Source organism: Equus asinus, chromosome 4 (assembly GCF_041296235.1).
Source record: "Equus asinus isolate D_3611 breed Donkey chromosome 4, EquAss-T2T_v2, whole genome shotgun sequence".
Classification (NCBI taxonomy): Eukaryota; Metazoa; Chordata; class Mammalia; order Perissodactyla; family Equidae; genus Equus; species Equus asinus.
Window position 1 is genome coordinate 98,747,730 of NC_091793.1, and position 26,315 is coordinate 98,774,044.

Sequence of the window (26,315 nt, forward strand, 5' to 3'; positions counted from 1 at the left end):
GAAAAGGGCATTCCATTCTAAACTAGCTAAAGACAAGAATAAATCCCAAGAAAAGTCATTCTCCTCTGGCATTTCTTCCCCATCTCAGGAATACGGCTTCCACTTTTTTTATCACCTGTGATACAAAAAACATCAACATTAGATTCCTTTTCACCTAAATAAGGCTCAGTGAAATAGGCATAAACATAAGTTACAGACGTCACCCATCAAACAGTCTATCTGCCTTTGATTCTGAGCAGATGTTTATCAGTTCCCATGTTCAAAAATTGATGACTGTTGTTGTACTCTTTTATTAGGATAAAAGTTTGATTTATTTGCAAGATAGGGCACTTGACCCAAAAAGGTCAATAAGAGACTTTGAACTGTTTGTAGCTGATTCATTTTATCACTCAGACCTTAGCCCACTTCTTCTCATTTCCAAAAGGGATCTCTCTCCCAGATCCAAATGCTCCAGGATGGCATTTCCTTCCTCGCAGTCACCAATACAAAGCCAGAGCTCTAAGCCGTTATCTCCAGGGTTCCAGGGCCACATTTCCAGCTCCTCACTAGACTCAAGTAAACCCTCTTTCATGTCCTGTTCCACCAGAACCTCAACCCCAATACCATGCCCTATCTCAAACCAGCTCCTCTTAATAACCCTCCATTTTCTAAGATCAAACCATTCTCCCCGTCATCCAGGTTCCAAGTCAGATATGTCTGCCCCCGCGCCCCACCCATGTCTCCCTCTCTTCACAAAAATGATTTATTCACCCTATGGCTTCTCCAGCCCAAGGCCAAAACCCTAATCCCATCTACTCTCCTTTCCCCTTAGCTGCTGGGCATCTACCCTCACCACTAGATTCATCCGTGGCCAAGAGAAGTCTATACAACAGAGATCTCAAACTCACATGCCAGTAGGGACAATGTAAGGGGTGAGACAGGCTAGAAGTATAAAGAAATAAGCAAAGAATAAATAGCAACCCACGCTGGGCCTCAGTGCCCAGGAAAAAACAGGATGAGCCGGGACTGTGGCAAACACAGCACCCTTGTCCCCTCAGACACACTCAGCAGGAGCTCTGGCAGGTTCCTGCAGGAATATGAGCCTTGTGCTGCCACAGCTTTCAATTTTGCAGGGGCAGGTGGAAATTTGGACTTTATATGGGAAACTTCATATTTAAATGATGGCAACCATTTAAAAAAAAACGTTTTAAATACAAAATCAAATAGGACACAAGTCACGTATATTCAGCTCAGGGGCCACCAGTTTTCAACCTCTGCTATAGAGCATGGTGACTTGGGAATGTACAGCCTAGGTTAAAGTTCAGACGTGCAACCTTAGACATTTTCCATCACCCTTGTGGGTCTCAGTTTCTCCTCCTGTAAAAGGGGGATAATAAGAGAAGATTCCTCATAGAGTGGGTGTGAGCATTACATGAAAGAATGCAAGTAAAGGGCCTGATCAGAGCCTCCTTTACATGTGTTATTACCTAAATCTCCCTTTCTAAGCTTTCTTCTACAGTGCTCATCTTAATGTATTCTGTACAGTCGAGTCACATCACAAAGAGCTTTTAACTTCCGGGAGTTACCATATATGCTTAGCAAAAAGAAATGAACAAGGTGAGGGAGGGTGTGTGATATAACCATGTCAATAGTCCTGGCCTTTCTACACAGGACACTTCTGCTTTGGAATTAGCGCAAAACCAGACATGAATCTGCCGTCCCTTCCACTTGTCTCAGGTCTTGATGCCTCTCCGAGAAGCTACACTTCAAGGCACTGAGTCTGCTTCTAGTGATTATAATACATGTAACTATGTTTTATACAACTTGGCTCTTAAACAAAAGCCAACTACCTCATATTTACTTGCCTCATTCCCTGGTTTTGGAATGCTGCCTATTCCACAACCTACACCCATATAGATACCTCCCTAAATGATAACATCAAAATGGTACCTCTTTCCAAGGCCAGCCAAATAGCCACTTCCTCAAAGGTGTTGGTTGATCCTTATCCCTCTGTATCTTGGGACCAAGATACTTGGCGTTCTGCTGTTTACAGTTAGATGCGTAATTCTTCAGTCCCTTACTCAAGTGCACCTTAAGATCAACTTGGTTTTACCCAACTCTTCATGCCCAGCCCCAAGGACAGGACGACTTGATGAATGAAGGATGAAGAAGAGGGGAAAAGATGAAGCAGCAAGGCAGGGAAATTTTAATGATAAGGACTATGACAGTGATGACTGCTGCCACCAATTAAGCTCTTACTTATGGCCCCTACTAACCTTGTTTTGTGTTTCAATATAAATGTATGGGGTCATCTTCCTCACCTGTCCCATCCTTTTGTACAGGTGACCTGCAAAAGGACTCCTGCTGTGCTCTTTTTATTGAAAATCACCATCTCATTCAAATATAATCTAAATAAACAGGGAGCTAAGTGGCTCCTGCCACCAGTTTAAATTAATTAGCCCCACCTTTGATGCTGATTAGGATCAAGATGATGATGATGCACTCCTGGAACTGGTCCAAAGCACATATTAGTCACTTTAATCTGATTTGGAGAAACAAGCAAAGACCCCCTGCACAGAGAAAAGACAGTGGAGTGGGGGGCTGGTGGGGGAGCAGAGGGCTGTGGACCATCTGTAGAATGACCGAGACTCATACAAAAAGAAAAACAAAATTCTCATCCAGATTAGCAACTGTTCAATAAACAACGTAAGGCTGATTTCCATAATACCTTGAACAGTTTTTTTCAAACTGCTAGTTAGAATCCATTAGCAAGTTGTGAAATCAATTTAGTAGATAGAGACCAGAATTTTTTTTCAGTAAAAATTGAAAAGAAATTAGGAAGCACTGCAATATTGTTTTATAAAATTTGTAGTTATACTTTTAATATGCATTTGTGTATGTGTGTTTACCCAGTCATGATGTAAAATGAATTGCTGAGAATCAAAAGTGTTTTCAAAACACTGAAATAGAACATTAATGTTTATATAATCTCTGGGGACTGAGATTTTCCATTTTTTACTAGGCCATACTCATAAAGTAAGAGAATATTTGTTCTCTCTACCTGTTGTGCACAACAGTTCCGTTCTTCAAGTTCAAACAGAATGTAAAAAATATCATTTGGCTGGGGCCAGCCCTGTGGCAGAGTTGTTAAAATTCCACACACAGCAGCTGGAGTTCACAGGTTCAGATCCTGGGTGTAGACCTACTCCACTCATCAGCCATGCTTGTGGCAGCATCCCACATACAAAGTAGAGGAAGACTGGCACAGATGTTAGCTCAGGGCTAATCTTCCTCAAGTAAAACCAAAAAAGAGGAGGATTGGGAACAGATGTTAGCTAAGGGCGAATCTTCCTCATAAAAAAACAAAAACCATTTGGCACACTTGTTCCTTACCATTTACCTTATTCCCAAAAAGGAAGGAAAGGATCACTCTAGATAACCGCCTACACTTTTTCTTCCTACTGGTTGTTCCTATGTATATTTCTATCTTGTTTAAGTCCCTGAATCAAGTTACAAGGCCATAAGCTCCGGCTCTCTTAGCGGTATTTGCTTATAAGCATTAACCTACCACTTAAGGAAAATGATCAAGCACATTCTATTTTCACCTGGCGTGTAACACCACTCATCAACAGCTATAATAGTGGAAGATTCAGAACTTGGTTTAAAATATCTCCTCAGTCCATCCCCACTACACTAGAAATGCTTCTCCTCAAGTTCTTTTACTGCATAATTTTCTCAGGACCCCCTCTCCAACCTCCACATATCACCCATATCTAACATCCAGCTTTGTCCAAGACAATCCCTACCTTCCTTCATCCTCTCTGTACATTTCTCATCAAACTGAAGGTTATTTTTTAGAAGTTCAATTAATAATTCTTCCAGAATTGGCTAAAAAAGAAAAAGAAACAAGGTGGCACCCACACTGCATGGTGGCTAGCAATGACCTCTCCTGGCTTTCATAGACAAGCAAGACACCCTGCCATCAAGTATGCAAGTGGAAAAGGTCTAGGTGGGGTGCCCACTCCCATCAGCCCTTAAAACCTATCAAAAGAGGGGCTTACTTTGGATTCCACCCATTCTCCAAAGAGGTCATCCACATTCCACCATCTCACATGAGCACTGTTTTCACAGTCAACTGTCTGAGAACATACGCGACAGGAGAAAGTCAGGGTAAAGGAGTCAATTCACCAAGTGTTTGAGTCCCAGCCATACACACAGTACCGCAGGATTCCTTGCTCTGTGGGACACAAAATATTAGTTGAGATATTCTTCCCCAAAAAGGAGGTTGTCACCCTTAAATCCAAAAACAATCAAAAAAGGAAGCATATACTGTGAAGAACACCATAGATGCCTGTTGAATTCACTAAGTTACAAATCAAGCATGAAAAAAGGGGTATCAAAAACAGCTCCTTCTACCTAGAGTGCCTTTCATCCCTGCTTCCCAAACTCATCCTTAAGAACGGACTATGGCGTCTGGTGTCACCTTCTCTGATTCTGCCTCCCTGTTTGCCTGGAGTAGCGGGTTTGTTTGCTCCCCTAATGTGCAATCATCCATTCATTCTCTAGCAATTAAAAAACGATTTATTGACTGTGTGGTCTGAGCCAAGCACTGTGTTAGGTGCAAAAGATATACAAAAGATGAATAAGACACAGTCCTTGCCCTCAAGGAGCCCAGTGAGAGAATTTGAAAGGTTTTAAATGGGTGAAGGGAGATGAATTGTGTCAAACAAATAAATGGAGGAATGAATAACTTGGAGTCCTTGCTTTCAGAGAGATCAATCAAGTCACAGAATGAATAGTGAACACGATAAAATGCTAGGAGAATGTCAAAAAGCAAAATCTGGGAAGGATTCTTGCTTGCAATGAGCTTACTCTGAGCACTGAAGGATTTGGCTCGCCCCAAAAGTGGGGGAAGGGCAATGCAAAGGAACAGACCCACCAAGACTTGGCCATGTGATGAGAGAGCTGAATTCTGGGAGAACCATCAGGATGCCTATGCTAAACGAGACCCCTGAGCTCGCCCCACCCTCCAAAAAGCAACCTTCCTCTACTGCAGGAACATCCATGAAATGTGGAAAGACTAAAAGTTAAAGTCACTTTCCCAGTCACAGAAATAAAGGCCAAATACCCAGAGCAAACAATGAAGCAACTCTAATGGGCAAAGTGGAATGTTGGTCACAGACTGAAACCCAAAAATCAAACAACGGAGTGGTGGCGGCTCTGGAAAACAAAGCTCTCAGGGATCACAGAAGAGTCTTCAGGCACACAAACAAGCTCAGATTTCCAAAAATGCATAGAAGAGCACAGGAATATTATTCAACTGTGCAGTCGGTTTGAATACTGGGGCAAGAGGAATATTTGTTGTAACTTCAAAGAGGAAGCTACTGGGTCTCTTATTAGTTAATTTTGAGAGTGTAAGTTCAAGCAAAACTACCCCCGTCTGAACCAAAGGCCATGATGTGCCAGCCACACCAACTTGATGAAGCTCTTTCAAAAGGAGTCTTTAATTTAAACATCCTTTCCAACAGACAAATCCTGGTTTGGAACTTCTGATTTTTAAACTAGCGTGGCAAGCAAGACCACTCTACAGCCAACTGCTAAAAAAGAAGAGGTAAACCTTCCACTTGGTTCTTCTGAGAGCTGGAATTGGCCACAGAAAGAAACACAAAGTTTTCACTCCAAGAGATCAAAGAAGGCATTTTGTACCAGGAAACCCAATTCAAATCCTCATTTCCAGGAATAAAGCCACAGTGCCCAATACTTGCTTGGGAAAATAAAACAAGAAACGATGTGGACTCCAATTAAAATCTCTATGGCTTTATTTGCCAGCCTTGCTGGTTTAACGCTGTTAACATTTTACTCAGGCATTGCTTTTACTTAAATACTGACTTCCCTGTCTGAACAGTCACACTTACCACTGGGTAAAAACGAAAGCTTCTTAACACTTCATGACAGCATTCTTTGCCTCATCCTGAGCACTAGATGCATAAGACGAGGTGATGCTGAGAAGTGCCAGCTTCAGCCCAGCCTGTGTCTCCCATATCCAGTGAGGAGAAACCGCGCTGCAGCCCATGCAATATTGGAAATGGGAGTGGAAGCAGGAGAAAATAAAGGAGGGGACATACCTCAATCTTATTCAGGTATGATGACAATAGCTTGCTTCAAAATTATCACCTGGGGTCTTGTCAATCAAGACCAATAGTTCTTGTGTGCCTACTTCACACAGGCACCAAGCGAAGTCTATCGTCAGAACAGCGCAATGAAATATTCCCCAAGTAATCATTATGCTAATAGTTACGTGTTTAATTTTCTTTATCTTTTTACAAAAAAGTATGTATCGTGAATGTAGGTTATAAAGTATAAAAATAAAATCAGCACCCATGAACCCATCACTCAATCCAAAAACCAGAATATCACCAATACTGTATCATCTACCTACCTCCTCCCCCCTTATCCCCAGGTCCCTGGAACAAACACACAGACACCTCCCCCACCCACCTCCCACCCCCGCCCCATAGTCATTATCCTGAATTGGGGTTTCAATGTAAATATGAATACATCTTAATGATTACCTCCTATTCCTAACAACTGACTTGGCTTTCCCAAATTTAACAGTGATAGATTGTTTCCTCGTCAGTGATGATGTCTTTAAGTTTTTGTTTTTTAAAGGTGAATTGTTGCCTTAAAGAAAAATACTGATTAACTAATAGACTAAGCAAGAGTTAGCGACGGTAAACTCTTGAAGACAGCATATGAATGAATGAAACTTGGCAAACACTGGTGAAAGCGGCTGAGAACAAGGGTCCTGGAGTCCCACAAACTCCTGGTCCAAATCCCCACTCCACCACGGACTAGCTCTACAACTTTAGGCAACTCACTCAATTTTGCCAAGCTTCAATTTCTTATCGTAAAACAGTGAAGTAATAAGAAAACATGCAGTTATTGTGAAAATGCCATGAAAAAGTGTGTGTAAAGAGCTGAGCACAGAGCCTGGTACATATCCAGTCCCCCGCTCCCCACATCATCATATGTCATTAAATTCACTCAAAACATATCAAAGGGTTTTGCCGCCATCGATAGTTTACTTCTCCCTAATTTCTAACAAGTTGTGCATTAGACCTCTTCACTTAAAAATAAATCAAGGGGCCGGCCCGGCGGCGCAGCGGTTAAGTTCGCACGTTCCGCTTCTTGGCGGCCCGGAGTTCGCTGGTTCGGATCCCGGGTGCGGACATGGCACTGCTTGGCAGCCATGCTGTGGTAGGCGTCCCATATAAAATAGAGGAAGATCGGCACGGATGTTAGCTCAGAGCCAGGCTTCCTCAGCAAAAAGAGGAGGACTGGCAGTAGTTAGCTCAGAGCTAATCTTCCTCAAAAATAAATAAATAAATAAATCAAGATGCAGGGATCCAACAGCAGAAAAAGCAGAGGACAATTCTCAGTCCCAGCTCCCTCTGCCTAAAGTACCATATATATGCATTGATTCCATCTTCACCTCATGACCTTGAATAGCAGGATCATTTTTCAAATCCATTTCTGTCCTGTCCCTCCCTCCCCCAGAAGGCTGGACTATTCAATCCAGCCTTTCCTAGAAGCCTATCACGACCATCACAGGACTAGTTCAGTACAATCTAGGGTAAGACAGACACACGGTCTCTATTTACTGATTCAATCATGGTTATGTGTTCCATGGACAGATGCACAAAATTTGGTAAACCACTACATTGAAAAAAAAAATCGCTACAATGGAGTTAAGTTCCCCACTTTCGAAATTACTTACGTTCCTGAATATGGGATACTACTCCATCTTTAGTACGCATCCTTAACGTTCTGTTAAAATACTGAGACATAACAAGAAACTTACTCGGACTCAAATGATCACTCTCTTCCAAGGTAAAAAAAAGTTGTAAAACTACTACCTAAATCAAGTTTTATTTAAAACCACTCTCTCCCTTTCAAGTAAAACTCACCCATATTGCTGGAAAAGGAGAGCACGAACCCAATCTATACCCATCTCAGCCTTTGAATTTTGCCATCTATCCAGAATTTACTGCAACATCATTCACCCCCTTTGAGGACTTGCATGAGGGGTGACCGTAGAAATGCTATTCCAACACACAATTCCATCAATTTAAGGCCTATACATTTCAGCTTCAAAAGACTTCCGTTTCTTTAATTTCAGGACAGAACACAGAAACAACTGGATCACAAAAAAAGTGAACTGGTCTTAGAAGCCGGGTGATCCAACTCCTGTCGAGGCAGAAGATAACCTCCTGACCCCTGTTCCTATCACTGAAATGAGTATTTCATACTCAAGCGTACTGTAAAGCTGGAGGGCAAGGCCAGTGTCTGAGGTCAGCACAAGTCTAGCGTCTGCTGGCTGCCCAAGTCTGGGCCACTAGCCAACCACCCACCTCCACAGACAAGTGCCAGGACATACTATAGTGTTTCCATTTAAGGCCCGCCACTTGGATCAGCCCATCTCTGAAATTTCTTACCATCACCTTTCCAGGAAGAATTTTTTTGCGGGAAAAGGGAGGTGGTGTCTATTTTTTGCCACCGCCTTCCCTTGGGTTGTCAGAGCAGTCTGCATCTCTGGGACAGGATTCTTGAAAACCACTGGGTTATGTCTATGTCTCAGTTTGAGAGCCTCTTTTCAAAAATATACAAAACATATATGAGGCAAGTCCTTTTTCTCGTAGTCGAACTCCCATCATACACACCTCAAAAAAAAAAAGAAACCCCAACAAAATTAAGACATCCATTGTACTACTCTGCTCCAACAGCCAAATTAATCACAACTTTTTCTCCATGACTTTTCTTCTACTAAGTGGAATGTTTTATTCCCTAAGTAGCTTCCTCTGCGGCTTCTCTCCCATGCAAGGAACGTTCAAAACTCCAGGGAAAAGGGGGGAGGGAGCAGTGGGAGACTTATCTGGCACAAACTGGACAGAGCAGAGCCAGTCTAGAACCCGAAGGAAGTTAGTGAATCCAGCGGCCCCAGAGGCCCACATCTCTCCCCAGCGCGCCCAAGGTTCCAGCCTCAATGTTTTGGTTACAGTGTTGAAGGAAGGGTTTTAAACTTGGCAAAGCACCGTGCAACATCTGTAACCACATTTGCCTTCTGGGGATCGGAAGATGAATCCCACATTCCTGGCTTTGAAGCTTTTTAAAACTGCAGCTAGGAAGAACGGAGGGAGGGAGGGAGTTGAGCAGAGTTTATTGGCTGTCTCTCCAGCAGAAAATTCCTCTTGGAAGAGACGGATATTTTGAGGGTGGGGGTGACTCGCCCATCCCTTTACTCTCCACCAAGCTCAGCTAGGAAGGTGAGCCCCGTGGCCGGGCGGCCAGATCGATTTACAAGTCGGAGGCGCACACCCTGAAGGAGTTCACTACATACATACATACATACATATACATACACACACACACACAAATACACACACACACTGCAAACCAGAAGACCCCTCCCGCCCCCATGCTTCTGCCCGCTCCCATATCCCACCAGCAGTTCAGGCCCAAAGCAAGACAGTTTTGTTCCGCGGCTGCTTCCCCCACCGAGAGCAGATCAAGCTTCGGGGAGAAAGGAATGAAAGCGAGGGGGAGGCACCGCAGACGCCCACCCTCCCACCCCCAATGCCTGCCTCTCTCCCGCTAGGCTCCCTCCTCCCTCGGTACCCCGGCTCCGGCAGGCGCAGCCGGCGACCTGCCCTCACCTCTGGTCCCGCCGCGGCCGGGGGCTGAGCCGGGGGAGGCGGAGTGCGGGCCAGCCGGGCGCTGCAGGTCGGCGCGGCGCGGGGCGGGCGGCCGGCGGGCGCGGGGCGGGGCGGGGCGGTGCAGCCGGCGAGGGAGCCCGGAACTCCGCGGGGCCGAGGGCCGGCGGCCGGCCCCGAGCGGCGGCGGCGGCGGCGGCTGCAGCCGAGCGGCGCGTGGGCCCAGGGGCTTTCCAGCCCTGGGGCCGGCGCGGCTGGCCGGGGAGCAGCCTGGCAGCGGCAGCGGCGGCAGTGGCAGCCACCCCGGGGAAAGAGCCGGGGGAGGGCGGGGAGGCGGGGTGAAGAGGAGGAGGAGGAGAAGGAAGGGGAGGAGGGCGGGCGGAATAAACTTCCCGAGGCGCTACGGCACGGGCTGAGAGGACAGCCGCGGGCGGGGCGGGCGCGCCGGGTGCGGGCTTGCCCGGGGGCGGCGGGGGAGACGGTCACAGAGAGTCGCAAAGTTCCCCCAGCGCCGAGGGGGAGGCTGCGGTGGCGGCGGCGGCGGCTGCAAAGAGCAGGAGCCGGAGCGGGAGGAGCGGGAGGAGGAGGAGAAGGAAGTGGCTGCGGAGCGCTCGGCCAATGAGTGTCTGGAGCTGTGATTAACCAGGCAGCAACACATCATTTCCTCCCGGCGCGGATCCAGGGAGCCGGGAGGGAGAGGGAAGGCGGCGGGGCGGGGCTGGCCCCGCGCCCCCTGCAGGCTCCCGGCCGGGGGCGAGCCCGCCGAGCCCCGCCGAGCCTGACCCGGCCGCCCCCGGCGCGCCCCGCGCTGTCTGGCTGGCCCGGCGGAGGCCGCGAGCGCGCCGCCCGCAGGGCTCCTCGGCGGCGGGGAGGCGGCGGGGCAGGCCCGAGCCGGGCTCCCGCGGCCGGGGTGGGAGGAGGAGAGGCCGCGCGGCGCGGGTGAGTGCCCAGGTAGGCGCGGGCGGGGCCGTCTGGACAGCTCCCGGGGCACGCGGGGCGGGCGGGCGGGCCGCCTCCCGGGCCCGGGCCTGCGGGCGGCGCGCGGCTGCAGTCCTGCTTGTCCGACTTAGGCTGGCTTCTCCCAGAGCAGCCTCAGCAGTCTCATCCAGGCCCTTTCTGACCTGCCTTCAAATCCCCTTCCACTTTGCTCATTTCCTCGCAAGCTCTGGGGATCTGTAAAAGCTTGCCACCTTCGCAGTCGGCCTCCTTAGTAATAAAAATATGCGTGGGGGGGCTTCTACAATAATCTAGCCCTGTCCTAGGCGCCGTGGGCGCTCACAGTGGCAAGGAAGGAACATAACCCGCCTCAGAGAGGCTAACAACCTCGGTCCTTAGATGCACAAAAACACTGCAGAGTGCTAATGTTATCCAGAGCATCAAAAAGGCATGCGAGGATCAAATTTTGCGTGGTGTCTACTAAGTGTAAGGAAAGCACCAAGCCATTTTCTCTGCCCTCTGGAAGCTTAGAATGTACAGTCCTATCACCAAGCAAACTAAAAGCATGAAACCAATAAATGGGAATACAGTAAAGTATTTTTATCTCTACAGGTTCATTCATGCAGCAGGCATTTATTGGGTGACTGTCTGCAGTACTGCAAAAGGTTGCACAGGAAATGGAAGATCTGGTCCCTGCAGGTCAGGAGTTTCCCATCTAATTAGGAACACAAGGCATATATATATATGTATATATATATATATATATATGTATGTGTAGATATATGAAACAGCTAGAAAATAATCCAGGTATTATATAAGGAAGAAATGGAGAAGGCTAGGGACACTTTTTCATAAAGGGAAGGGCTTTGGACCTATATGATTGATTGGTGGGAATAGGGGGAGGAAATTCCAGGTCAATCAAGTAAGAGTGCCTAGATGTACCCTTGCTCTGTAGAACAATGTAACAGGGACCTCAGTGTCACTTGGCTGAAGTGTCAGCCCTGCCACTTACAAACTGGATGACCTTGCCGTATTTTTAACCTCTCTAAGAAGGGAATATAGCCTGTCTCATGAGGTTTGTTCTGTGGTTCAAATGAGATTATACAGATGTGGAAGCTTCTCGAGCTGCTGCGTAAGAGTCCCTCTATCAGGTACATTTATTGAGTCCTCACTTTCCTGGCCTCTTGGTAACCTTTATAGTCTCCTCTAGGTTGTAAGCTCCATGAGGGCAGGGACCAGGTTTGGTTGTGTTGACCGTGTATTATCATGCTTAGCAGGGTGGCACATGTGGGTGCTCAATAAAGGTTTGCTGAATAAGTGAACAAATGAACTGATGAATCCTGTTATGCTCTTCACTGTTCCTTTTATCCTTTCCTTCAGTAGTGGTCTTATTGTGTGGTTGGCTCAATGCAAAATCCTCTAACTCAACCTTCCTGTGACTAACTTGTGTTCCAGGAGACTATCTGGGAGGATTCGGGGTAGTTCTTGTGGCCTTGTAACATAGATAAATTGATTGATTGATTGTTGCCTTGTAAGATAGATAAATTGATTGAGTGTGTGTGTGTGTGTGTGTGGAGCAGGAGGATACACAAGGCTACAGCCCTCCACACAAGCCCTATGCACACAGGGATGCAGCCCAGATACAGTTCTTTGGGTTGGACATCTTAATCCGTGGTTTCTCAACCTTGGTACTATTGACATCTTTGGCTGGATAATTGTTGTGAGGTGCTGTCCTGTGCATTGTAAGATGTTTTGCAGCATCCTTGACCTCTAACCATTAGATGCAAATAGGATGCTTTCGCTCCGCAGTCGTGACAACCAAAAATGTCTCCAGACATTGCCAAATGTCTCCTGGTGGGCAAAATCACCCCCTATGGAGAGCCACTGCCTTACCCCAAGGTCTAATCTATTGATTTAACTCTGGTGGAAAAATCACACCAGTAAAGTCACTTGGAGGAAATAACATGTTCTGTTATTCTAAGATTCTCAGATCTCCTCCATCGTATGTTTCAAGGAGCACGACTCTTGTTAATTAATTGCCTGCTGCATTGTGAATTGGCATCTCTTCTGTTTTCTGCATATCCTCCTCCTTTACGCCCAGATCAACATGTTCATTTCTAAAAGTCAACAGCTTTCAAAAACTATTAGGAAACAAGGTCTTGAGCAACCTAAGACTCCTGTACAATATTTTCCTATAAAATTTGGGGAATTTATTCCATAAAATTTTGAGAAAGCTTCTGTTATAGTTAAGCTCTTAGACTTACAAACAGTAACCACAGCCTCTCCCCACTCTGATTGTAAGTGATACAGAATATAAATTTTAATTTTTAGAAATTATTTCATTTAAAATATTTAAGTAACTACATTGAGTGACTTCCTTTCATCTTGAAACCATTTCTTTTTGGTTCCAGAGAGAGTTTTCCTTTCACAGTGGTGTAAGAGAACATGGATTATTAAAACCTATAAAGCAAAAATCAGCTTAGTTATACATATCAACTTCTAGAAGCAAATTCTTTAGAAGAATATTGGTGGGATGTTTGAGAACTGATGCTGTTGATGAAAATCCTGATGGATTGATGTGCTGCAGTTCAATTTCTAAAGGTTTCTTGAAGAAAAATAAAGATTAATGGTTGAAGAAATGAGTAAATTATGTCTGTTCACTTCGTAAGGGCACGTAGAACCAACATTGTACCACGTTGACGAGAGGAGCAAACTATTCTGTTCAACAAGACATTATCATCTGTCTTATTAAGATAAAGTTATTTGAAGCTTTAGTTTTATAGTTTTGTTCCTACCTAGTTTTGGTTTTATAGTTGTGTGATGGTTATAGGCGTATGAAGATTAGTTTACATCTGGTTCGTTACACCAGTTACATTAGTTTACATCTAGATTAGTTAAATGTGATTGTTCACATTTGAGTTGAGCCTTGAAGACTGAGTAGATAGACAAACTGCCTGGAAAAAGGGCAAAGCTGGAGGGTTGGGCGTGGTTTATGGTCAAGTGGTTCGCCCATTTCTGTTTTGTTAGACTGGAAGTAGGACACATATTCTTAGGGGATCTCCAAGTTCTCTACGAAATCCATGAAATTTGTGCTTTTGCTTCAGTTACAGTATTTTTTAAGGAAATTAATATGATGCATATTCTGGATCATATGAATGTCTACCATGCAACCATGACCCCAATACCTTTTCTGTTAGTACCTGTAAGAATATGCAGTTTATTTAAATGATATTTTAATAAAAATAATTTAAAGCATCACTAAAAGTCCATGGGAATTTTTTTCCTTTTAAAGGTGTCTGTATATTTACTCAAGTGTGAAAATACCCAGTGGCATCATAACTTTTCTTGGAGAATGATGAATTAAAGGGCCTTGAGATCTGGAATTTAGTCCTAATCCTGAGGCCCATAACAAACCAATATTATGTTCCAAAGATCAAAGTAACTGGATCAGCATAGTAGGGGGTGGAAGAGAAAATCTTAACTTGAAAGAGTCACTAAAAATCCTGTCAGGCCTGGCACCCTTTTCCCCAAAAGGTAAACATTTAACCAGTCGGGACAGACACTTGTTTATCTTCCAGTTAAACTTTCCCAGGTGTGTGAATGACTCAGTAATTGTTCATTTCATACAAGACTAAATTAAATATTATTGAATAGCCACCAGATTTTAGGAACTGTAGGGGCTACACAGTGAGTCTTCAAACTGCCTACAGTTACTTCCCACTTGGGAAAGTTAATCCAGTCACTCCTCACACAGGAGGTTACGTGCAAACCAATACGCGGCTATGGGCCAACCATGTGACAAAAGAGGCATTACAAAACCTTTCAGAAAGGAAAGATTATTTATTAAACAATGTTGAGGCATTTAGAAAAAATCCTATTACTGCTTCTTCTGACACCCTTCCTGAAAATATTCCCAGAGGGAATAAAAAATTAAATATTTTTTAAAATTATAAATTAAAGCAAATATAGGTAGATACTTATCTTTGGATGAGAAAAGGACTTTCTAAATAAAAGCTATGGAAAAATAAAAAAGATTGGCTGGCTTGACTAGGTAAAATTTTTTCCTAAAATTTTTTTAGGGAACAATCAAATAGAAGGGGGAAGCGGGCCAAATAGTGAAGCTACTTACGACATATACTCAAAGGGTTAAAATCTTTAATATATAAAAAAAACTCTTACAGATTAACAAAATGCACCCTTTATCAGAAAGTTGGGCAGATGTCATGAATAGATAAAGAAAAATAAAATTATTACATATGAACATTAGGAAAAAGGTTTACTCTAAAAATTGAGGAAAAGGTAATGCAAACAAAACATAAAAAATTTCACACAATTTGTCAGCAATTGAACATATATATTCTCTATTGGTAAGACTGACTTTATAAAGGACACTCAGTGCTATGGAGAGTGTAAACTGGAAGACAATTTCTTAAAGATAATTAGATGATATGTATCAAATGCCTTAAGAATATCCATACCTTTTGACACTATAATGTCGTTTCAGAAATTTATGCTATGAAAATAATCAACAGTCACACAAAGATTTGTATAAAAGGATAATCATCTAATAATTTTGGAAATGCTAACAAGAAAGTGTTAAGTTGAAAAAAAATATAAGACAAAGGTAATATTCCAATTCCATTACCCTTATAAACACATGACTCCCTCACACTCACATACACAAAGACAAAAGAGTAGAAGAAAATAGTGCAGGATGTGCAGTAATTATCTTGGGGTTGGGGATATGGTTGACTTTTATTTTCTTCATTACACATGTCTGTATGTTCCAGCTTTTCTGTAACATGACTTTTATAAGCAGAAATAATAAACTATAAAAATAAAAACATATTTTAAAGAGTCTGACAATCTTAGAACAAAACCTAACTGGAGAAGAATGTATATAGATTTATACTTGTGAAGTGGGAGGTAGGGTGTAGAGAATGGAATTCAGATTAGGCCTTTTTGTGCTCTGCTGGTGGGTCCATTTCTTTCAGAAGAAAATTTCCCAGAGGACTCAGAGCCTTATCTCGTCATTTGCCTGCATCTCAGTCTCTTGGTGATCCATTTCCTTGCAACCTTGAGGGCTAGATGCCCATCAGGTCTGTCCAAGGTCTTGCTCACATTCTGAAGCTGCTTGAGTTTCTAATTTACTTAACTACGGTTAATTTAGCCACATTGTGGAGATGAGGATTTTTAAAAGCTAGTTCCATGGATGAATGTCCTCAGGATGATCAAATTCATTTCTTCCTCAAATTAAACAAATATATTTCTAACATAATTGTGTGGTTCTTGGTAGAATCCAGCATCACAGTGGCTTTTCATTTTTAGGGAGCATTCTTTTGCCTGATTAGTCCCTCTGAGCATTGGCATTGTGAAGACATTTCCATGGATAAGAAATCAAATTAACTTTCCAAGTCCTAGTGTAGCCTCACTCTACCAAAATCTAAAATCCAAAGGCTTCCTTTTTATTAACCTACTTTTGTTTAATGAAACTCCAGAGATCAGCTGCTAAGGTTAATTACATACAGCAGAGAACTAGTTGTGTGACCTCAGATTGTAGAGGCCAGCTTCTCTCCAGTGTAAAGTGAGGGGTGAGTTCCATTTCAGAGGTCTCTCAGTTTTGAAATTCCACAACTTGAGTTGGAATTCCTAAGAAGCATATTATCTGAAGTTGCTGATGCTACATTTGACATTTTTAGGGAGGAAGAGCTTAAAGTTTTTAGGAACTGATAGAAGGCCAGTGTGACTGGAGTGAAAGGAACATGTGGCTAAATGGCCATAGAGGAGGACTAAGGTGGCTTGATGCAATCATGCAGGTCTCACAAGAATCGGGCAAGGGAAGTGATTAAAAGGGTTTAGGCAAGGGAATGAGTGGCAAGGTTGCATTACATCATTTGTCATTACACCCAAGACTTCTATATTTCTTCCTTAACAAGATTTTTTTCCTAATAATTATTTTATTGTTTAAAAAAAGACACAAAATTTGCAAATACTAAAGGATATATTGCATCGTGAAAAGTAAGTTCCAGAACCACCAGTTTCCCAGCCACCCACTTCCCTCTCCTTAAAGCCAGCTTCTGTGTATCTGTACAGAAATGTTGTAGACATATGAAACTATACGTGTATTCTCTTTTGCTTTAACACGGATAGTAGCATGACATACACACTCTTCTATCCATTGTTTTCTTCATTTATCAACATAACAGTGTATCTTGACGATTACCGGTCCCTATTGATTAATAGTCTTTGCTATCACAACAATGTTATAACACCAAGTTTTTGCTACTGTTATGGTCCCCTCACTAAGGAAAGCATAGATTCACAGAACTCTAAAATTGAAAAGGACTAAAATCTCCTTTAGTCCCAGCCCTGCCTTGTACAGGTGAAAGTTTGTCTCTGAAAAGTCATGTGATTCCTCAGGGGCTCACAGCTCCTTAAGACAAGGCTGGTGGGGCTGGCCCCAGGGCCAAGTGGTTATGTTCATGCGCTCCACTTCGGTGGCCCAGGGTTTCACAGGTTGGAATCCTGGGCACACACATGGCACCGCTCATCAGGCTATGCTGAGGCAGCATCCCACATGCCACAACTAGAAGACCCACAGCTAAAATATATACAACACCAGGGGGCTTTGGGGAGAAAAAGGAAAAATAAAATTCTTTTTAAAAAAAAACCACAAGGTTGGAACTGGAACTTTGTTGTCCTAATTATCCTTCCATCTGATTATACTTTCTGATTATAAAGTTATACACGTTGTAATTAAAAATACTTTTTAAACGGTATGCATGGTATGATCTGATTTTTATTCTTTAAATAAGCATGTACGATGCATAGAAATGAGTTTGGAAGGCTATGCGCCAAGATGCTGACAGTGATAATTTTGGGATGGTGGCAATGCAGGTGATCTTTATACTTTTTTGTTTTTTATAGCAACTTTATTGAGAGATAATTCACATACTATACAATTCACCCAAAGTGTACAATTCAATGGCTTTAGTATATTCACAGAGTTGTGCAACCATAACCACAATCAATTTTGAAATATTTTCATCACCCCCAAGAGAAATCCTGTACACATTAGCTCACTAAGTTTATACTTTTTATTCTTGTGTTGTATTTCCTAAGAATTTTGCAGTAATTGTTACTTTTATGGTAAAAATAAATCTATTAGAAACAAAATTAAAATAATGCAATATTTACTGTAAAAATAAATATGCAGAGGAAATAGAGAAAAGTATTTCCAAAAAGGTAAAATCACTTAATTTTACTGTTTCTGACAAAAATAGATATAATATTTTGGATAATTTTCTTTTGGTCTTTTCTGTGCATATTCATATATTATGTATAAATACACATAGTTTTCTCTTACTCTTCTTAGTTATATTATCAGCATTTTCCCAAGTCATTAGATATTCTCTGAGAGTATGGGGTTTTTTTTACTGATTTAAACCTATGAATGTACCACACCTTTTGATAGCATCTCGTTATTTCCTTAGGATATATTCCTAAAAGTGGGAATCTAGATCATATTTCCAATTGTAAGTCATTTCACTGTTTGCAGTGGCTTGTCCATCCCCCCACACCCATTACTGTCTTTGTCACCGTACCCTCTATTATCCTTGCCAATTTGGAAATTTTAAAAATTTTATGTTTTAATTTGCATTTATTTGATTGCTAACAAAGTTACACCTTATTCCTAAATACATCAACTATTTGTATTTTTCTAATTTTTTTCAGTTAATGCCCCTTTACCTATTATTCCATTGGAATGTTAGGATTACTTTTATTGATAAGAGTATAAAAAGAGCTTTCTTTTTTTCTTTCCCGCCAAGCACTGACCAAGTAGAAATTCCAATCTATAAACAACTTTTAAAGATTAACTTGGTTTCCACTTACTATTTCCCACATCTTTGCTGTGGGACTGGCTGCCTTTCTTTAGGCGGACTCTTCATTTCTATTGTACTGAAGAAATCACTGGGGATAAAGGAGGGGGCGGTCTGTGACGTTCCTTATAAGTATTTTGATAAACCAGTTGTTCGCCCATTTCATTCGAAAGCTCCCAAAATAATATTGTATTTTACTACCAATAAATAAAAGCTGCCTTAATAAACTGATTTTCCTAAGTAGACAGATAAGTTGTATTCAACTCAAGTCGTTCCTTCCTATAACACTGGGCCAGAGAACCAGGGTGTGTAAAACGCACCCAAGCCTCACTTCACTTCTCTCTTTCACAAACAGGAGTTTTTAAGCCAATGAACATTCTGAAGTTTAACTATGACTGAGTTCCTCCTAGTGCTCCACCACAGACTACAAAATGTTACCGAATCCTCCGGTTTCTAACACAGAGATCCAATTTGGAATGAAGGAAGTAAACGTCTCTCTCTCACAGCTAAAGATGTTGTACTGATCTCTAAGAGACATTCCCTAAGAAAATGGAGTTTCAAAATGTGAAAGGTGAAAACATTTGAATCTCTTCATACGGAAAGGACTTTGGAAGGGAAAAGAAATAGACAAACAGCAAGGAAAAAGCGTTGATGACAGTGATTATTCCTGGATAGAAAATGGCTACATAACCTATTGTGTGCAAAGAGAGAGGAAAAAGGGAATTTATTGATCTGGGTGACCACACAGCAAAGGCCATTCCACACAACCTCTCATAGAGCTGCGATGAGCTTTCGATCTGGAAAAGCTCACTCTATTGCTGCTAAAGGTCGGGCTTCCCTGTTGACAAATCAAGTGTAGGTTTGTGGACAAATCAAGTATTCAAAAGAAATTCTTCCACTGTGAATTGTCTGTTTCCCCTTGACTTTCAGTTGGTTATGAGCAGGAACTAGTAGAATTTAACAATCAGAACCCAGCCTTAATAAGATACTATTTGATTCTGAAAATCAAAACAAAGATTGCTTTACATTTTTATAGTCATCAGTATTCAGCCTTTGAAATAGAATGACGGAGTTTTCTGTTTTGAAGAGAAGTTAGAAGTAAATTAATACAGCCTCCACATTTTTTCCTTTTTTTTTTTTTGTGAAGATTTCATAGTGTTAGGGTTTCTATTTAATGAAAAATTTCAAACAGACAAAAAGAGAACAAATAGAATAATGAACCCCATATACCTATCACCAAATTAAACAATGATCAAGATTAGGAGGATTTGATTCATCTATTCCCCATCCCCCTTTTCATACCTCCCTTTTTCTTGGAAATTATTTAAAAGTAAACTTCAGCCATCATGTCATTTCATTCCTACATCTGTCAGCAAACATCTCTAAAACATATGGACATTTTCTTACCCAACCATAATGTCATTATGACACTTAAAATTAATGATTCCTAACAAAGTTAATGATTACTTGGTACATCCAATCCCCCGTTCAGATTCTAATTGCCTAGATTTTCTCAGAAAAGTCTTAGCAAATCAGGATCCAGACAATGACTGCTTACATCATTTGGCTGTTTCGGCTTTTATTGAGTCTCCTGTAGCTTGAGGTCAGTTAGTCCTCCACCCCTCCCCCAATCCCACCCATTTTTGTTATTGTTGGTGGTGGTGTGGTGGTGATCATGCCACTGATTTGTTGATGAAATCAGGTCAGTGGGCTCCCGTTTCCATTTTACTTTTTAACTGTTGAAGAAATAGAGGCTTAAAGAACTTGAGCGAATTCCCCCAAAAGACGTGGTTAATGAATACAGGGTAGAATTCAGGCCTCCTAATCCCATCCTATCATGCCCTTTCTCATGTATTATCAAGCCACTGTTTTATAATATCTATGATTTTAGCGTTCTGGTGGTTCAGAAATTATTAGGAATATTTTAAACTCTACTTCTTCCGTGTTTGTTTACATTTAAAATTCCTAGTATTTTCCAAAAACCAATCAGGATTTAGTTTGCCGCCTGCTTTTCCCCAGAGACTGGCCCATTGAAGTTACTCTATTTATGTTACTTTCTAAAATACACCAAAATTAATTGAAAAACTCAAGTTTCCCAAAAACAAAACAAAAAAACTCTCATAGCAGATCAATAAAAAGTACAAGTTTTTTCACTCAGAATTTGAAGCAAAACTAGTCAAACAAGAATGCACACACACATCTACAAAAAATTAAGATCAAACATTAAAAACTTTGAAAAGCTCAAAAACAAATGGACTTACTGTAACCTATTTCAGTTTAGCAGGGCTTGTATTTTTCTATTGGTGATACAATTAGTACTTGGAATAAAGTGTGGTCATTTGTACTTTATGTGTTCTCAGCAAGCACAAAGGTGGAGAAGACACAGGGGAAATGAGGGCAGAAAACACAGCCTTCCTCATCTGTTTCTTAGTCTCCAGAGAAGATGGAGAGGAAACAAAAACTTAATCCACTTCAATGGCTCCAACTTTGTCCTTTCTAACAAGTCAGCTAACAAATCATTTTTTTAAACCAGTTTTAGCTTCTTGAGACTCTTGTTTGCATGTGCTCTATGCAATCTCCCTGTGTTCTAGAATTCTGATTAGGAATTCTTGCTTCCTCACCACAACTTCCTCACATAGAAATGGAAAATTCTTGACCACATTTTCCCCTCAGTCCTTACGAGGCTGTTAAACCAGGGTCACCTACCACTCTCTGGAGTTTGTTTCTGTCGGTCCTTAAATATATCTGAAGAGATTTAGAAATATTATCTGTTACAGTAGAATAGATTCTGCATGGTTGCTGCTGAATCTTTTTTTTTTTTTTTTTGAGAAAGAAGGAGAAAAAAACATTGTTTGGAAAAATGTGTTTTTAAAATAATTTTATAGATTGCAGATTTTGTAAATGATCATGTTAATTGTTGGGAGGGGGTTCCCAACCTTGTTAATGTCCCCTTAGCATTAGGCTTTTGTTCCCCGGCGTTGAATATGTCATTTTCTCCCACAGACTGCATTTCTAGGGGTATAATTGCTGTCTCCATGTAAAAGACAACTCATGTGCATAAATTTCCACTCACTGAAACAAAACTCTGCTTCCCCTAATTTTAATGCAGATGTGATCCAGGGGGTAGAGTTACACTTACTTCCCCAAGCAAAATGAAACAGATTACACATTAAATATTGTCTTTGGAACCAGGTGCACAGAAACAACCAATTACCTAGACAGCTCATCAAGTCCTGATATGTTTACCACATTGTTTTTTGTTTTCTCTTTAAACATTTGGTGAATTATTCTGAGGCTTTCATTTCTCTATAATGAACAGAATATGCTTATTAATAAAGGCCCCTTTTGTGTGATTCACTAACAGTTGACTCACAAAAGCCTTTAAAACCATATTTGAAAGTTTCCGAACTGAACTGGAGTTCCTGTGAAGACAAAGCCTTATTACCACATGGAGGAGACTGATTCTGGTACTTCTTCTTTGCTAAATAAGTGATATCTAAAAATGACTTAAACGAGGAGAAGGGATGTGAACTTGTGAGGAAGAGAGATGGAGTAGGTGTTTCTGTTCCTCCTTGAGGTATTTTTTGATTGGTCATACTTAACAGACAGTATCCATATTATTTTTTTTTTTTTTGAGGAAGATTAGCCCTGAGCTAACATCTGCCACCAATCCTTTGCTTTTTGCTGAGGAAGACTGACCCTGAACTAACATCCGTGCCCATGTTCCTCTACTTTATATGTGGGGTGCTGCCACAGTGTGGCTTGATAAATGGTGCATAGGATCCACACCCAGGATCCAAACTGGTGAACCCCAGGCCGCAGAAGCAGAATGTGTAAACCACTGCGCCACCGGGCTGGCCCCAGTATCCATATTAATTTACCAGGTTTTGGTCGCTGCTCATTATATCATTTTCAATTTTAATGCATATCATTACTTCTTTGGGGTTTTTAATTAACTGAAAATGTCGATGAATTCAAGAGCTCTTTCAAGACTTGTTTCTGTTATTCCAAGAGATTTTACCACTTCCTGAGGAGGGGCTGTTTTAGATTTCCACAGTCATTAACCTCCCAAAGAATGTGAAGAATAAATAGAGTGGTGTGGCAGCAAAGATGTAATTGGTGCAAACTATTAGGAAGGTTGGAGGCAGGGGCTTTGTGGTGGGCAAGTCTGACAGTGGACTGAGGGGAGGGAGGGTCGGGGATAGGGAGGAGGAAGATGTTATTGAAAATCCCCATGAAAGGCTTAGTGGTAAATGGCCTGGGGATCAACCATCTGCTGGGTGAGTGGTTATGCAAGACTGACTTGCAGTTTATCCTCTGAGCATCCTTTGGAAGTTAGGGGGAGCTCTAAGCAAAGTAGGTGAAAATACACAACAGAAGAAATTCTACATATGTATGTATGCGACTGGGGGCAGAAACTGAGTGGAAGTCTTACGATTTGTTTTTTAATAAAGCAATTTGAGACATTTTAGAGAAGATGAAACTTTCAGATATGGGAGTAGAACAAGAACTGGAAATCATCAATAATACTGCAAGTTACTCTCATGCCACTATGGTCATAGTGGAAGTTGGTACAAGATCTGTGGACGGCAATTTGACATTCTCTTGTAAAATTACAAATGTATATACCCTTTGACGTTGCAAATCCACTCTAGGAATATTTTCTGCACGTACTTCACCCAATTGTGAAATGATATATGTACAAGGTTTTCATTGCAGCACTATACGTAGAAAGTTGAAAACAACCTACGTGTCTATCAATAGGATACTGAGTCCCTAAATTATGACATATGGTTACAGTGGAACACTATGAGGAAAAATAATGAGGAAGTTATTAATGTACTGATATGAACTCAGCTCCTCAATGTAGCGATAAGTAGAAGAAAAAAAAGGCAAATCTTAGGAAATTGGATCAGATGCTATCATTGAGTTAAAAAAGAAAGAGAGATATATCTATATTGGCTAGTATAATTGGACAAAAATTCTTGGAGAGAGCAGGGTGGGAGGATGGAAACAACAGAAAGGCAGGGACAAGGGTAAGATGTTTCACTACTTTGAATAGGAAAAAGTTCACAGTTTAGAAGACAAAATTGCTACATCTGGAGTGAGGCAGCCCTGGTTCTGTATACTGGTTCTAGCACTTTCTGACCCTATAACCTTGGTTCCTTTATCTGACAAGTAGAGAAGAAATTACTGCCTGCCTCATGAGGGGCCTGAGGATATTGAATGAGGGCACACATACAGCATGGAGTGGAGGGGGTACAGTACATGGATATATTCAGTAAGTGATAGCAGTTACCCTTACTCTTCTTATCAACCTTACCACCACCTTTCTCACAAATAACTTTGTATTTGGGGAAGAGGGTGGAAAATGACAGTGGGAGTTATGGAAGCAAAACCAGAGCATTTTCAGCTCCATAGGAGTCTGCTGAAGGAATCGATATCATCAAAAGCATTTATAGATCACCTCTCTGCACCTGGTGCTCTTCTCTGCAGAAATAACAAATAAGTGCCCTCTCCTGAGTATCACATCATGCACCTCTCTTTCCAAGTTCTGGTGGAAAATGGAAAAACACTGACTGGTCTGGCTTGGGGCAGGAGCCTCTCTCTGTGCCAGTCAGTGACAGCCACGTAAGTGTCAGCTCTTACAGGTACCACATTAGTGGCGTGGGGAGGAACAGATCCCAAGAGAAAAGGAAGTGAGCTGGGCAAACTTCAACAGGTCCCAACTGCAAACCTTTCTGGTAGTGTTTCTGATTAAAAAAAAAAAAGGGAGAGGGAAGAGATTGCAGGTGGGGGTGGGGGAACTGGGGGGGGCGGTTTTGCCCTGCGTAGGCAGTAAGAGAAGATGGCATTCCTTGCAGAAAGATAGAAAGTGAGGCTTAAAGGCTCACTTGCTGACCTAGGAGTTTAAGAAAGCAGAGAATGCGGTTGCCGAGCATGTGGACACAACCTTGAATTGATGCACCAGAAATCTCCAGCAGTTCACAGGTGGACTCCAAGTGGTCCTGAAAACCCAGAAATTATATGCAGAAGTTAGTTTGTATGTGGGAATATACATTTTTCTGGGGAATCTCTGTAACTTTCATCAGATTCTCAAAGAAGGCTGTGATCTCAAAAGGATTGTAAGCCGCTGCTAGACTGATGATGATAGTGTTCTGTGACCCAAGGATTATGATTCATTCAACACTGGGAAACTAAGGCCCATAAGAAAACTTGAAAAAAAATGTGAAGAAAGAATAAAAGAACCACTGCTCTGCTATAGTTGTATTCTAAGCCGCCATTCTCGTACTTCTGTTTTTGTTTTCCCATATTCACTTTTATTATTTACTGAATATTCTTTAAATCTGTTCACTTTTTAAACTTACATGCCTAGTTTAGCCTCATCCTATGCAAAAATATCTATGAAATCATGAGTATATTGTGCCACTTGCAGTCTTTTTCCTAATATATATGAGAAGAAACTTATTACTTTTCAAATTTAAAGATGTTTGTGTCATTTCCAAAATCATTCATCGCACGCACAGAGGTGGGCTCACGGCACTTTGGAAAATCCTCTAAGTATTCTAAAATTCACATCACGCATTCCATTTTGTAGAGAAGGAACCTGAGGCATGAGGCAATTAACGTAACTTATTAGAGATTCTAAGCAAACGTGGAAAACTTTAACTCAGGTATCGGGCAACTCTATTTGCTAATGACTTGGCCGCGCTGTCTATCTTATTGCTGTGCAGACAGCTTAAGGAGATTTTTAAATGCTCTCCCATCTCCCCACTACCACATAAAGAGAATCAACTAGACTAGAGTGAAGACTTGATCGATTTAATACTCTGGTAATGATCCCAGTAACTGAGGGGCGGGGGAAGCCAGCGAGTTTCTTTCTACTCAAATTCCATCTCATTTTTATTTTCTCTTAATGTTTTTTTTGAATCCCAAGTTCCAAAACCTGTCCCCTATTATGCAGTGCAAACGAGAACAGATGGGGAAAAGTTATGTTGGAAAGGGCTTTGGAGGGCCACAGAGAAGAGAAATATGACTACTCAATGTGTCACACACCAACTTGCAGCTGCCACCAGTCCTTCCACACGACGTGCTGCGTATGGAACCAGCCCGTGGTACTCAGAAGAAGCAGGCAGGCTGCAGGAAGGGAGCGCAATTAGAGAACAGTCGCTTTACTTGTGTTTCCTTGAAAATATGAATAAAGAGCGTAGCAGCAGCACAGCCAACAAAAAAGAAATAAATCCAAAGGCCAGCCTGGAAAATGGTTAGCTGTACCCCCAGGTTTCCCAAACGTTAACTGATAATCAGCTTTATCCTGCCTTTTTATACCAAAGAAATGCCTCAGCATTTCTCCAAGTCACCATTCAGGTCTCCACTCTGTCTAGGAATTATTCTACTAGAAAGGTCATACTAGCTTACCTGCATGATGTGGGCTTCCAACAAGTATTTTCCCGTACTCATAGGGTGCTTGTGAGTTCACTAAATATTTCAATGGTGAGGGAGCTGACCTGTTTTCAAATGGCAGCTCTGCCAGTTACCAGCTGTGAGATCTCGGGCAAGTCCCCTAACTTCTCTGAGCCTGGGGTCCATCTTTTATAAAACAGAGCTAACATGACTTATTTTGAGGGTTTTTATATTCAAAGTAACATATATATGTAAATGCCTGGCACAAGAGCATTGCTCAATATATGGCAACTATTATTACTGTGATTATCAGAAAGCATAGAAAATGTTGTTCTCTCTTTTCTTTGAATTCAATGTAAAGATACTGAGAATCTATGTTGAAAGTAATTATAAAGTTAACATGGTT

At 41.8% G+C, this 26,315-nt stretch overlaps 1 protein-coding gene and 1 long non-coding RNA gene across 10 annotated transcripts in view; one reads left to right on the plus strand and one right to left on the minus strand.

Moving 5' to 3' along the window:
- The window catches only part of ACVR1 (activin A receptor type 1), a 122,548-nt gene extending 112,708 nt beyond the window's left edge, over positions 1-9,840 (minus strand). For 2 of the 7 annotated variants that reach the window (XM_044768886.2, XM_044768885.2), the window contains exon 1: positions 9,693-9,840. The gene's annotated coding sequence lies outside the window, so the exon portion shown is untranslated. The remainder of the gene's footprint in view (positions 1-9,692) is intronic. The other 5 variants (XM_070507809.1, XM_070507810.1, XM_044768884.2 and 2 more) reach the window with 3 other exon arrangements.
- A 204-nt stretch (positions 9,841-10,044) lies between these two features.
- LOC139045111 (uncharacterized) overlaps positions 10,045-26,315 on the plus strand; it is a 47,035-nt gene continuing 30,764 nt past the window's right edge. Inside the window, exons 1-2 of one of the 3 annotated variants that reach the window (XR_011502823.1) lie at positions 10,045-10,640; positions 11,238-11,324. This is a non-coding gene — a long non-coding RNA (uncharacterized lncRNA). The remainder of the gene's footprint in view (positions 10,641-11,237; positions 11,325-26,315) is intronic. The other 2 variants (XR_011502825.1, XR_011502824.1) reach the window with 2 other exon arrangements.